We start from the raw sequence: 12,020 nt of genomic DNA on the forward strand, positions 1-12,020 counted from the left end.
GCTTCTGGTGATGGTTGACAATAATGAAAGGCTACGCTTGGGCTATGAGGTAGAAGGTTGGGAGACGAAGAGAAGATAAGCAAATAAGAGAGAATGAAAAAAGGTAAAACTCAAAGGGTATGAACTAAAGACTATGCCAATGGTCATCTCACACTTGCATAACACTTTTAAGCTTGAAGAGTTCATGTATCCAGAGTTAAATGAAGATTTTGAAGAGGAACCAAAACTAAGCATGGAAGAAACATTTGTTAAGTTGTCGATTCATGCAATTAGAGATAAAATGGGGCATGAACAAGAAATGTGGGTTCACCTTTGTCCATTAGGTTACGAGTTGAACAATTAGAGCACTATCAAAATGTTTGCTATCTTTGAGTCTTTTCAATGTAATTATATATTCTAATAACTTATGCCCACAAGCATTGGGATGATCTTTTATGTATGGGACATTTATCTATTATTATTTCAATAAAGATTAGGAATGATGCATTTTCATTAATTTTTTCTATTACTTTTCCTTTCCATTTTTCCAACACATCTTGCCAACATATCCAATTTCAATCAATTTTAGGTCTTTAAGTGAACATGAGGATAATCATGATAATAATCAAGGGGTTAATTTTGAAATTTTGATTAATACTGATTATAAGGAATATACACTATCTCTAGACCTAATGAGATAAATCGAGCAAAAAAATAAATCAATTTAGCCTCATCAAGAGACAATTGAATTGGTGAACTTGGGAAATAAGGAGAATAAGAAAGAAGTTAAGATTGGTACATCACTTTCATTGATAGATAGGCAAATATTGGAAAATCTACTTTAAGAATTCATAGATGTATTTGCTTAGTTTTATCAGGATATGGTTTGGCTTAACACAGAAATAATCGAACATAAATTGCCCCTAAAGCCATAATGTAAAACAATCTAATAGAAATTGAGGTGAATGAAACCTAAGATGCTGCTAAAGATTAAGAAAAGGTGAAGAAGTAGTTTTATGTATATTTCCTACAAGTGGCTAAGTATCCAGAATGGGTAGCCAATATAGTACTAATCTTTGAAAAAGATGGAAAGGTGCTCATGCGTGTGGATTATCATAATTTAAATAGGGCTAGCCCAAAGGATAACTTTTCTTTGCTTCATATTGACATATTGGTTGACAATACAATTAGGCATTCTATATTTTTTTCATAGATGGGTTCTTAGGGTATAATCAGATAAAGATAGCTAGAGATAACATGAAATAGATTACTTTTATGACTATGTGGGGTACCTTTTGCTAAAATGTTAAACTTTTTTGTTTAAAAATTACTAGAGCAACTTATCAAAAAGCCATGGTGATGCTCTTTCAAGATATGATCCATAAAAAAGTTGAGGTATATGTAGATTATATGATTATGAAATCTTGTAAAGGAGAAGATCATGTCACCAACCTCAAAAAGTTGTTTGAGAGGTTGAGAAAATTCTAACTCAAGTTGAATCTAACAAATATATATTTGAGGCTAAGTCAAGGAAGTTGCTAGGCTTTGTGGTTAGTAAATGAAAGATTGAAGTCGATCTAGACAAAATACAAGCTATCACTTTCGAGCACATCGAAAGAAGTTTGAGGTTTTCTGGGTTGATTAAACTACATTTCTCGATTCATTTACCAGCTTACTTATAAGTGTGATCCTATTTTTAAGCTTTTTCACAAGAATAACCTTGATGAATAGAATAAGGAATGCCAAGAAGCTTTTGATAAAGTTAAGTCGTATTTGTCCAATCTTTCAATATTGGTACAGTTTGTTATATGGAGACTTTTGATCTTATACCTAATAGTGTGTGAAAAGTTGATGGAATGTGTGTTAGGGTAGTAAGATGAGTCTAGCAGAAAAGAGTGAGCTATGTACTATTTAAGTAAAAAGTTCACATAATATAAGTCCAAGTATTCCTCTTTAGAAAAAATATGTTATGCATTAGCTTAGACAATCAAAAAACTCAGACAGTACATGCTCTATCATACTATTTGGCTTATTGTAAAATTGGATCTAATCAAATATATCTTTGAGAAACTTTCATTGTCTGGAAGAATTATAAGATGGCAAGTGATTCTCCTCAAATATAACATTGAATATATGAGCCAAAAGACAATCAAAATAAGCGCTATAGTTGATTTTCTCATAGATCCTACCATTAAAGATTATAAGCCAATGAGGTTAGACTTTCCAAATAAAGATTTGATAGTTGTTTCCAACTTGAGGAAGAAGTGCATGATGGAAAATCTTGGAAAATGTACATTGATGGAGCTGCTAATGCTTGAAGGCATGGAATTGGGCAATTTTGGTCTCTCCGAAAGAACGTTATTATCCTATAATAGTAAGGTTGAATTTCAAGTGCATAAATAACATCTTTGACTATAAGGCATGTGTTATGGGTTTACAAGTTGCTATAGAGAGAAAAATTAGGGTATTGAAAGTGTTTGGGGATTTAGCTCTAGTTATATATTAGTTAAAAAGAAAATAGGAGACAAGAGATTTAAAACTCATCCCCTATCATAAGTATATCCTAGAGTTGATCAAACAGTTTAAAAATATTTAATTTGATCATTTACCACGTAAAGATAAGTTGATTGTTGATGCCTTGCTACTCTTACAATAATGATTTAAGGTAATAATAATACTGATATTCAACCATCAAGTTAGATATTAAGGATATGCCAGCTCATTGTTCAAATGTAGAATAAGAGAGGGATGGAAAGTTATGGTATTATGATATCTTATAGCACATTAAGAATCATGAATACCCAAACCAAGCAATTGAGAGTGATAAAAGCATTATTAGGAGATTAGCTATGAATTTCTTCTTGGATGGTAATGTTTTGTATAAAAAAAGTTAGGATCAAGCGTTATTGAGATGTGTAAACGTGATTAAGGCAAAAAGGATTATTAAGGAGGTGCATAAAAGAATATGTAGGGTACATGGAAATGAAAATATGATGGCTAGACAAATCATGAGAGCTAGGTATTATTGGTTGATAATGGAGAGTGACAGCATTGACTATGCTTGAAAATCTCACAAGTGCTAGATCTATGCTGATAAGATTCATGCTCCACTTATTGCTTTACATATTTTGGCACCACTTTAGCCATTTTCCATGTGAGGCATGGATGTTATTGGTCCTATTAGCCCAAAAGCTTTTGATGGGCATATGTTTATTTTTGTAATGATAGATTATTTCACAAAATAGGCAGAAACAACTTCATTTAGAAGTGTGACATAATTTGTAGTCTGTAAGTTGATAACGGGAAAAATCATTTGTAGATATGAACTTTCAAAAAAAATCATTTTAGATAATGCCAAAAATCTGAATAGTTAGATGATGCAGAAAATATATGCTTAGTATAAGATCAAACTTCATAATTCGATGCCATACCGCCCGAAGATGAATGGGTTGGTTGAGGCAATAAATAAAAATGTAAAAAAATTTCTTGAGAAGATGACCAAGACCTATAATGACTAGCATAAGAAGTTGTTATTTGCCCTTCATGCTTATGGGACATTAGTGCATACCTCTACTAGGCAACCCCATTTTCCTTGGTTAATAGAATAGAAGCTGTATTGCCAGTGGAAGTGAAAATTCCATCTTTGAAAGTCTTAAGGAAAGTCAGATTGAAAAAGCTAAATGGATTCATGAACACTATGAGCAATTAAATTTCATTGAAGATAAAAGATTGACAGTGTTGTGTCATGGTCAGCTATATCAAAAAAGAATGATGAGAGCCCATGATAAAAAGCTTCGACCTTGTTGTTTTCAAGAAAGAGATTTGGTTTTGAAAAGAATTCTTCCAAGCCAGCATGATAATAAAGGAAAGTGGACTCCGAATTAGAAAGGATCATATGTTGTGAAAAGAACTCTCTTGGGCAGAGCATTACTATTAGTGGAGATGGATGGAGATGATTTGCCCAATCCTATAAATTCTAATGATGTGAAGAAATACTATGCTTAAAAAAAAGAAAAAAAAAGGTAAAATGAAAAAAATAAATGAAAAAAGAGGACTAAAATCGAAAGCCCAAAAAGGGTAGTTTGAGTAAAAAGGGGTTCATTTAAGTTGAAAACCTAAAAAAATGGCTTAGATAAAGAGGATACAACATCAAATTTGGGAATTCACTAACATAGAGGCTAGTATGTTTTGATGAGCTTTAAGTTGTTAGGTGCATCAAGTGGTTGAATTTTTGAAAAAGCTTTCAAGATATGTTATCACGATTATTTGATTGTTTATTTTGGGTGTTGTTATCCCATATCCATTTTTGTAACCATTCTTTTTTTTTAATGGCCAAAGTTGTTCTACCAATTTTTTAAAATAAAAGATAGTTCATTTCAATCCTTGTGTCTCTCTTTTAATGACTATTTCCCATTTATTCCTAATCTATCCTTTGCATTTTCCCTTTAATACCTTGTAATGGAAAATATATGTGATTGCATTTTTATTTTTTGAAATTGAAATAATGATTGATAAATGAATGATAACATGAAAGATTTTTACATTATGTTGGAAAGGTTGAGAGTGATAAAGGCAAATATAAAGTGTTCAATTCTTGGTAAGGACATTGAATTTAGAGAAGAAAATTTTCTTTAAAATGAGTATGGGAATTCAAATTGAATGAGAGATAATGGAGAATTGGTTTAGTTTTGCTTTATTACTTAAAGCATGAAGAGTTTGAGATCTAAAGGAAAGAGGCTTGAGATCCTATGTACCACAATGGAAAGATATTAATTGACATTTGCATAACATGCAATGCATTTAGGAATATCTACTGCATGAATATGAGAAACAGGGATTTTGGAAGATCCTGCATGGAGAAGATAAACATGAAAACTTTTCAGTGATTTCAAATTCTCATTTGAGAAGAATCTTGAGGTAAGATTCTAATCCTTGAAAATGATATTTTTAGAAAATCAGTCATGGTCAAGAAAGATTTTTTAACTTGTGGAACCTTTGTTCAAAGGAGCATTTTTCAATATTAAAAACGAGTTGTAAGACCTCTGGGTATAATCTCCTAATTTCATTAAACACAATCTATAAAACCTCTAGGGTATGATCGTTAAAATCTGTGAGCCTCTGTTAAGAGGAGCCTTGTATATTTTTAAAGTTGTTAAGCCTCTATTTAGAGGAGCCTTTTATATTTTTTAAACTTGTTAAGCCTCTATTTAGAGGAGCCTTTTATATTTTTTAAACTTGTTAAGCCTCTATTTAAAGGAGACTTCTATATTTTTAAAGTTGTTGAGCTTCTGTTTAAATGAGCTTTCTGTATTATTTTTAAAGTTGTTAAGCCTTTATTTAGAAAAGCCTTCTATATTTTTAAAGTTGTTACGCCTCTGTTTAGAGAAGCCTTCTATCTTTTTAAAGTTGTTGAGCCTCTATTTAAAGGAGCCTTATATATATATTTTTAAAAAATATTGAGCCTCTGTTTAAAGTAACTTTTACGCTATTCAAAAAGTCTAAGTGTCTATTTAAAAGAGTGTCTAAGAAAAAGAATGAGTGTGTCGAGTTGATTATCTAGATATAAAGGCTATTTACATTTTTACAAAATTTCTATTTCACATAAAGTGTGCAAAGAGAGGCAACTATAGACACCCCAATTTGTTTGGGGTTGTAAATTTTTTTTGTTAAAAAATAAAAATAAAAAAATAAAAGGAAAAATTAGGAAACGTTTGGGGTGGTTGAGTTGCAAAAAAATGCATGTTGGGTCTTTGAAATAGGTCGAATCATTATGATAACAATCAAGTCGATCGATTTTATCGATAAGGTCTACGGTTCAAGTCCATATAGCCCTATATTTTATATTTTTATTTTATATTTTATTAATTTAAAATATTTATTAAATTAATAAAAATGAAATGAAAATAATATTCTTAAAACTAAAGCAAACTAAAACAATAAAGAATATCGAAATACAAATAAAAAAAGCCGTATAGTTCCATCATAGTATTTTTTAACTTTTATGAAAAACAAAAAGAAAAAGAAGGATGGTAATTGGATTATTTATTAATCTGGGTCTAATAGACTCTATATTTCTCTTTTTTTTTATGAAAAAAAAAAGAGAATTCTATTGTAAATCCATATGCGATGCGCAAAAAATACTTGTACGGTTGTTCAATTCTATTGTTATTCTTCTAGTTTAGGGTTCTCATAATTTGAACCCTATAAATATGAACCTAGATTCAATAGAAAAAAATATGAATTGGTAGAGATTATACATAGCAAAAAAAAAAAGTAGAAGATTTCTGAAAGGATTTTCTGGCAAAAAAAATATTTTTGAAGTCTGGGGTTTTGAAAATTTGATTGAGTTAGATTAGTGGTATTGGAGGATCCTAGAAAGAAGAGGATCAGCCTGAGAATTCTTTTTTGCAAGATTTTGAGTTTTTGGAAAATTTTGGAAATTTCAGATTTTGGTCAGTTTTTAATAGCCTTTTTCCAATTTTTGACTTCTGTTTTGCAAAAATCGTTAAAGTTCAATGAGAATTCATCCAGTCTAGAGAGAGAAATTAAAGAAACAACTAAAGAGTGAGAGAGAGAGAGAGCATAGAGAAATCTGGAGAAAAAAAAAACTAAACTTTGGTTTTTATATCATAAACAAACAATGTTGTTTTAAAGATTAAAAATGCCCCTAGGATCTGTATTTTTTGTCAACTCTGACCTGACCTTTCGCACAACTTGGTTTGAAGATCTACTTCCAAAAGCTGGAGCTTCAATCGAGCCAAGCTCAAAGCCAGTGTCGTGTCAGCTTGTCTTTGTGTCTGCGACTGCAATCCCTAAGTCGCCAAGCTAAGCTACTTTCCTGGTATTTTTATTTTTTATTTTTTATTTATTTATTTTATCTATTTATTTGTTTTTCATCTATATTTTATTTATATGTTATTTATTTATTTATTGTTCATTTATTTGTAATTTTTTTTAAAAAAAGAATATTTTTAAATAAAAAAAAACCTTACCAACATATTGGAGGGTTCAATTTTTTTTTTAATAAATGTTTAAATAAAAAGCCTTACCAACATATTAGAAGGCCATTTGATTTTCAAAATAAGGTTTTACTAACATATTAGAGAACATTATTAATTTTTTTATGAAAAATAAATTTTAAGAAAAAATAGTTTTCAATAATGCCTTACCAACATATTAGAGGATAATTTCTAGCAAAAAATCTTACCAACATATTGGAGGATATTTATGAAAATAAAGAGTTATTTTTATCCATAAAAATTGGATTTTATAAAACTGAGTTCAATGATGGAGCCTCTTTAAAGTGTGATAAATAGTTCCTTGAATACTCTTGAAATGAGGGGATGTTCTTGAATTATTACCAACATAATGGAGTAATTTAAGGATAATTTTTTATGTTAAATTATTTTGTAAGTTTTTTTAGGCTTTGGATAACATAAAATTAAACTGGTACCATTTTTTGGGTGGGTGATGGGGGGTGCTATAACCTTATTCACATGTAACTATACTTACAAACCTAGTTTTGGTTTCAAAGTTATGATTCAATTAGATGGCCAATCACACCTTAATAAAAGATTGGTGGCAACTCTTTCAGTTGTATATAGCGATAGCTTTATGGATCTATACGTTATGACACCCTATATGCATAAGGATCTTCCATGATATAATTAGAGAACTATGACACATTTGGGATATGGAGAAAATGAAAAATGAAAAATGAATGAAAGAATGAAAGAAAAAAAGAAAAGAAAAATACAAATACAAATAAAAAAATCAAAATTATAAAAAAAAGGAAAAGCTTAAGTTAGGGGTTGATAAAGTTTGAAAGTTCTCTAATTGGTCCTAAACTTGTAGTGCATGATTAGGGCACTTGAACGTAAAAATCCTTTTTATCCTACCTCTACCCTAGTTTAACATTATAAGTGAGCAAAAACCTAAAGATCTTGAGTTTATCATTGGCCTAACATTAGTGAAAAAAGGTTTGAAAGGCAAACTTATGGAATGTATGTTCACTTTGATTATATTGCGTTAATTCCATCATTACATATTCATAGCTAGATTGCATGAAGTGATATGTGATGAATGTTGCACACAAAGGAACTTTAATCGAGTAGATACACATTCTAAGATAATTCTCACGATCAGCCCTTGTTTAGGAATTACCTTAACCTATAATCATCATGCAATTTTTGTTGAAATAATTTCCAGTTGATTATAAGAAGTGAAATTGACTTTTAGCATAAGTTGATTTTGCTTAAGGACAAGCAAAAGGTCTAAGTTTGGGGTGTGATAATTCTATTTTTTTATAGAATTATCAAGTTCTTAATTTATTATTTTATGTTTTAATTTATCAATTTTTGCTTAATTACCCACCTAATTTTCCTAATTGTTGCATGTGTAGGTGAATTGGAATTATGCCCACACCCAATACCCTTATGCTAACCATGGCTGAACCTATTGGGGGAATGTTACCATGATATTGTAAATGATTTTTGGAGCCAAAATGAGCTACAATTCATGAGGAGAAGCTGCCAAGACTTAGCCAAGATGAGTCCAAGCCCAAAGCTAGCCATTGGTGCATGTACAGGCTTTATTTTTTGCATTGGCTAGCTTACAATGTGTGGAGCTGAATTATGGAAGCCGGTGACTTTGAGTGAGTAAAGAGGAGGAAAGCCAATCCAAAAAGCCAAAAATCAAGCCAAATTTGAGCAAGAAGAATTAGTAAAGAAAAAGTGAAAGAGGGGGGGATCATTTTCAGAACAAGACAAAATGGGACCACTTTAGAAAATAACATTTTTTTGGTTCTTTTGAGAAGCTGGTAATGAATGGTTTTGAAGGGTTTTTAGCTGGGAAATGTAAAGGTTATTAATTGGATGTTGTGGCTTTTTGGTGGCATATGAGTGAAGGATCACATAAGACCATCTAAGGTGGTATAGGTGCATGGAAGCCAAGTCAACACCAAGCTACTAGCTTGGTATCAGAATCAGTTTTTGCTTCATTCCAGCCTCCAAATGGCTCATTTTTTAGTGGGGATAATAAGGGTTACATGCATCCAAGGTGGAGGCATAAAGGAAGCTCAATGGGCTAGCTCAACATGTAACAAAACATGGAAGAAGCCAGCTTAAAAGTCATGGTTTTTGGGATCTTTTCCAGCAACAGATTTTTATCCATTCTAGCTAGCTTTTTCATGGGTCAAGTGGCCCAAAAGGGACCTTTGATGGGCTAGGAAAGTACCTAGGAAAAGGCTATATGTAGGATAATTTAAGGGAATGAAATGAGCCATTTTTTCCATCTTTCTTTATAGCTTTCTATTTTCCTTTCGTGTTTTGTTTCACGTCAATGGTAAAGTTAGTAGACTTGTTGACCTTGCCATGACTTTTAGGGGTTCACTCTATCTTGTTTTTCATGTTTTATGTTAGTTTTATTTTATGCCTTTAAATCATTTTATTGTATTAAGCTTACACTTTAAGATTACTCTTGTTTCTATTTTAGTTTTTGTCAATAAAACCTCCAACTTTGTTGTTTGATTTTTCCCCGTTTGTGTTCTTTTTATTTTGAGCCATTGTTTGCCTTATGTTTGAGCTTTGGATTAGAAGAAGAAGATAGTCCAAGGTGGCCTTAGCTTGAGAAATTTGTCATGGGGACCTAAGAGACTTGATTCTTTCTTTTATTTCCTTTCATGTTCTACTACATTGTTTAACTTTTGCCAAGATTTTTTTCAATTTTACGTTCTATTTTGGTTTTTTTGGTTTATGCTTACATTTTGTTTGTGTTCTTGAGTGGATGAAAATGTTGGTTGAATGATGTTTATTACTTGTTTGTTGAAATAACTTAGTTATGATTTTGGTTTCCAAGTTGTTTCCATGCATTTTTCTTACCATCTTTCAACCTAGATTTACAACTAGTTTCGGTTCTATTTTGAAGTTCATCCCCTACATCTTTTTTATCCATTTGTATGTCTATTTTAAGGTTCTAAGCTTAGTTTTCATGCTGCATGAGTGCATTTTTTTATTTTCCTAGCATTTAGTCATTTAGGTTTTAGCTTTTGGCTAGTTCAAGCTTTCGATTTGAACACTATCTTGTTTGTTTGCTAATTGGTTTTAGGTACTGATTTCCTACACCTTTTAAGTTCATTTTTAGGTTTACTTTAAGGTCTCTAAATTAGTATTACAGTCCATTTAAGTTCTAGGTTAGTCCCATACCATTTTTAGTTCATAGGTTTAGTGTATTTGCATTTTATATGTCATGGTTTGCACTTAAATTTTTTGCATGTTTTGGTCAGGTTTGGGGATAGTTTTCATGCATCATTTTAGTCCCTTTTATGTCCATTTAAAGGTAGTTCAATTAGCTTTACAGCACTTTATAGATTTAGGTCATTTTTTTAGCATTTAGCTTATTGGGCTTAGTTTTATATCCATTACATTTTTTGGTTTTCTTTGCAAATTTCTGGTCTTTTGTTTTGGTTTTCACCTTAAGTGTCATATGTTTTTGGTCCTATTTTGAGTCTATTTTAGGTTAGTTCAGTCATTTAGATTTTGGATCCATTTAGGCCATATTTTTATTCAATCAAGTTAGTCTAAGTCACGCTTTAGCTTCATTTAGATGTTTGATCATTTTTATTTATTTTAGCTAGTTTTCCTAACACTTTTTCATGTCATTCTCATTTAGCTTAGTGCAATTTTAGTTCTTGTCACATGCCTCAAGTTTTAGATTGATTATTGTAGAAGTTTGCATGTAAAATATTAGGTGTTCAATAAAATGCCCCAAAAACCATTTGCATAATTTTTGCTGAGTTTTAACTTTGCTTTTAGGTAATAGTTAATTTATGTTTTTAGGACAGTATTTTATATGTTTCCATGTCATTTACATGTTTAATTTTTGTTTTATACAGTTTGATGCATTTAGGGCTAAGTTAGAATTTTAATTAAATTAATTTCAATTAAAAATGCTAATTTTGCTTTTTATGTTTTATTAGGTTAAATTCAGTTTTAAATTGTTGTTGTCTAGGTTTTGATTTTTATCTCTACTCTTCTAATAGCAATTTTGTTTCATGCCTTTAATTTTGTTTAGTTTAATTTTCAGTTTTTGTAACATTTTATTTTTAGTAATATTTTTATTTTTACTAACTATCTTTTTTAATAAATATCCATTTTAGGTCCTTGCTTTCCATAATCAATAGTAATTTAGGTTTAATTATTTACTAATTTTATTAAATCAAGTTTAAAATTCTAGTAGTACCAAATATACCTGAATTGTTAAAATCAATACTTACTCTTAGGTCTAGACTTTTCAAATATTTGAGGAGATAATATCCAGAATACTTTCGATTTTTATTACTTTTATGATTCGTATACTTGCACTACCCATGAAGAGTAAGGAACAATGATAAATTAGTTAAATATTAAATTATTATTATATTTATATTAAAATAATAAAAAATTGTTAAAATGATATGTAATATTCAAATATTATTAAAATATATTCAATATTAAAATAATATTAAAGTAATATTAATATTAAAATATTACTAATTTAATATTTAGTATAAAATATGATTAAAATAATATTAAATATTAAAATATGATTAAAATAAAATTAGGTATTAAAATATTATTCAAATAATATAAAATATTAAAAAATTATTAATTTAATATTTAATATTAACATAAAATTAAAAATAATATAAAATTAATTAAATAATATTAAAATATTATTAACTTAATATTTAATAGTTAATATTAAATATTATTAAAATATTAAAATATTATTAATAATATTTTGCATAAAATATTATTAAAATATTAATATAATTTAACGAATATTTAATATTACTAAAATGAATATTTAATATGAATAAATTATTATTTAATATTGTTCTATAATAGTTAATATTATTAAAGAATAGTTAATATTATTAACTAAGTATTTAATAAAATTAAATTAATATAGAATATTATTAAATTAATATAGAATATTATTAAATTAATATAAAGTATTATGAATTAATATTTAATATGTTTTAAATAATATTTAATTTTATG

Source organism: Durio zibethinus, chromosome 1 (assembly GCF_047325235.1).
Source record: "Durio zibethinus cultivar Kanyao isolate XHJ-2024 chromosome 1, ASM4732523v1, whole genome shotgun sequence".
Classification (NCBI taxonomy): Eukaryota; Viridiplantae; Streptophyta; class Magnoliopsida; order Malvales; family Malvaceae; genus Durio; species Durio zibethinus.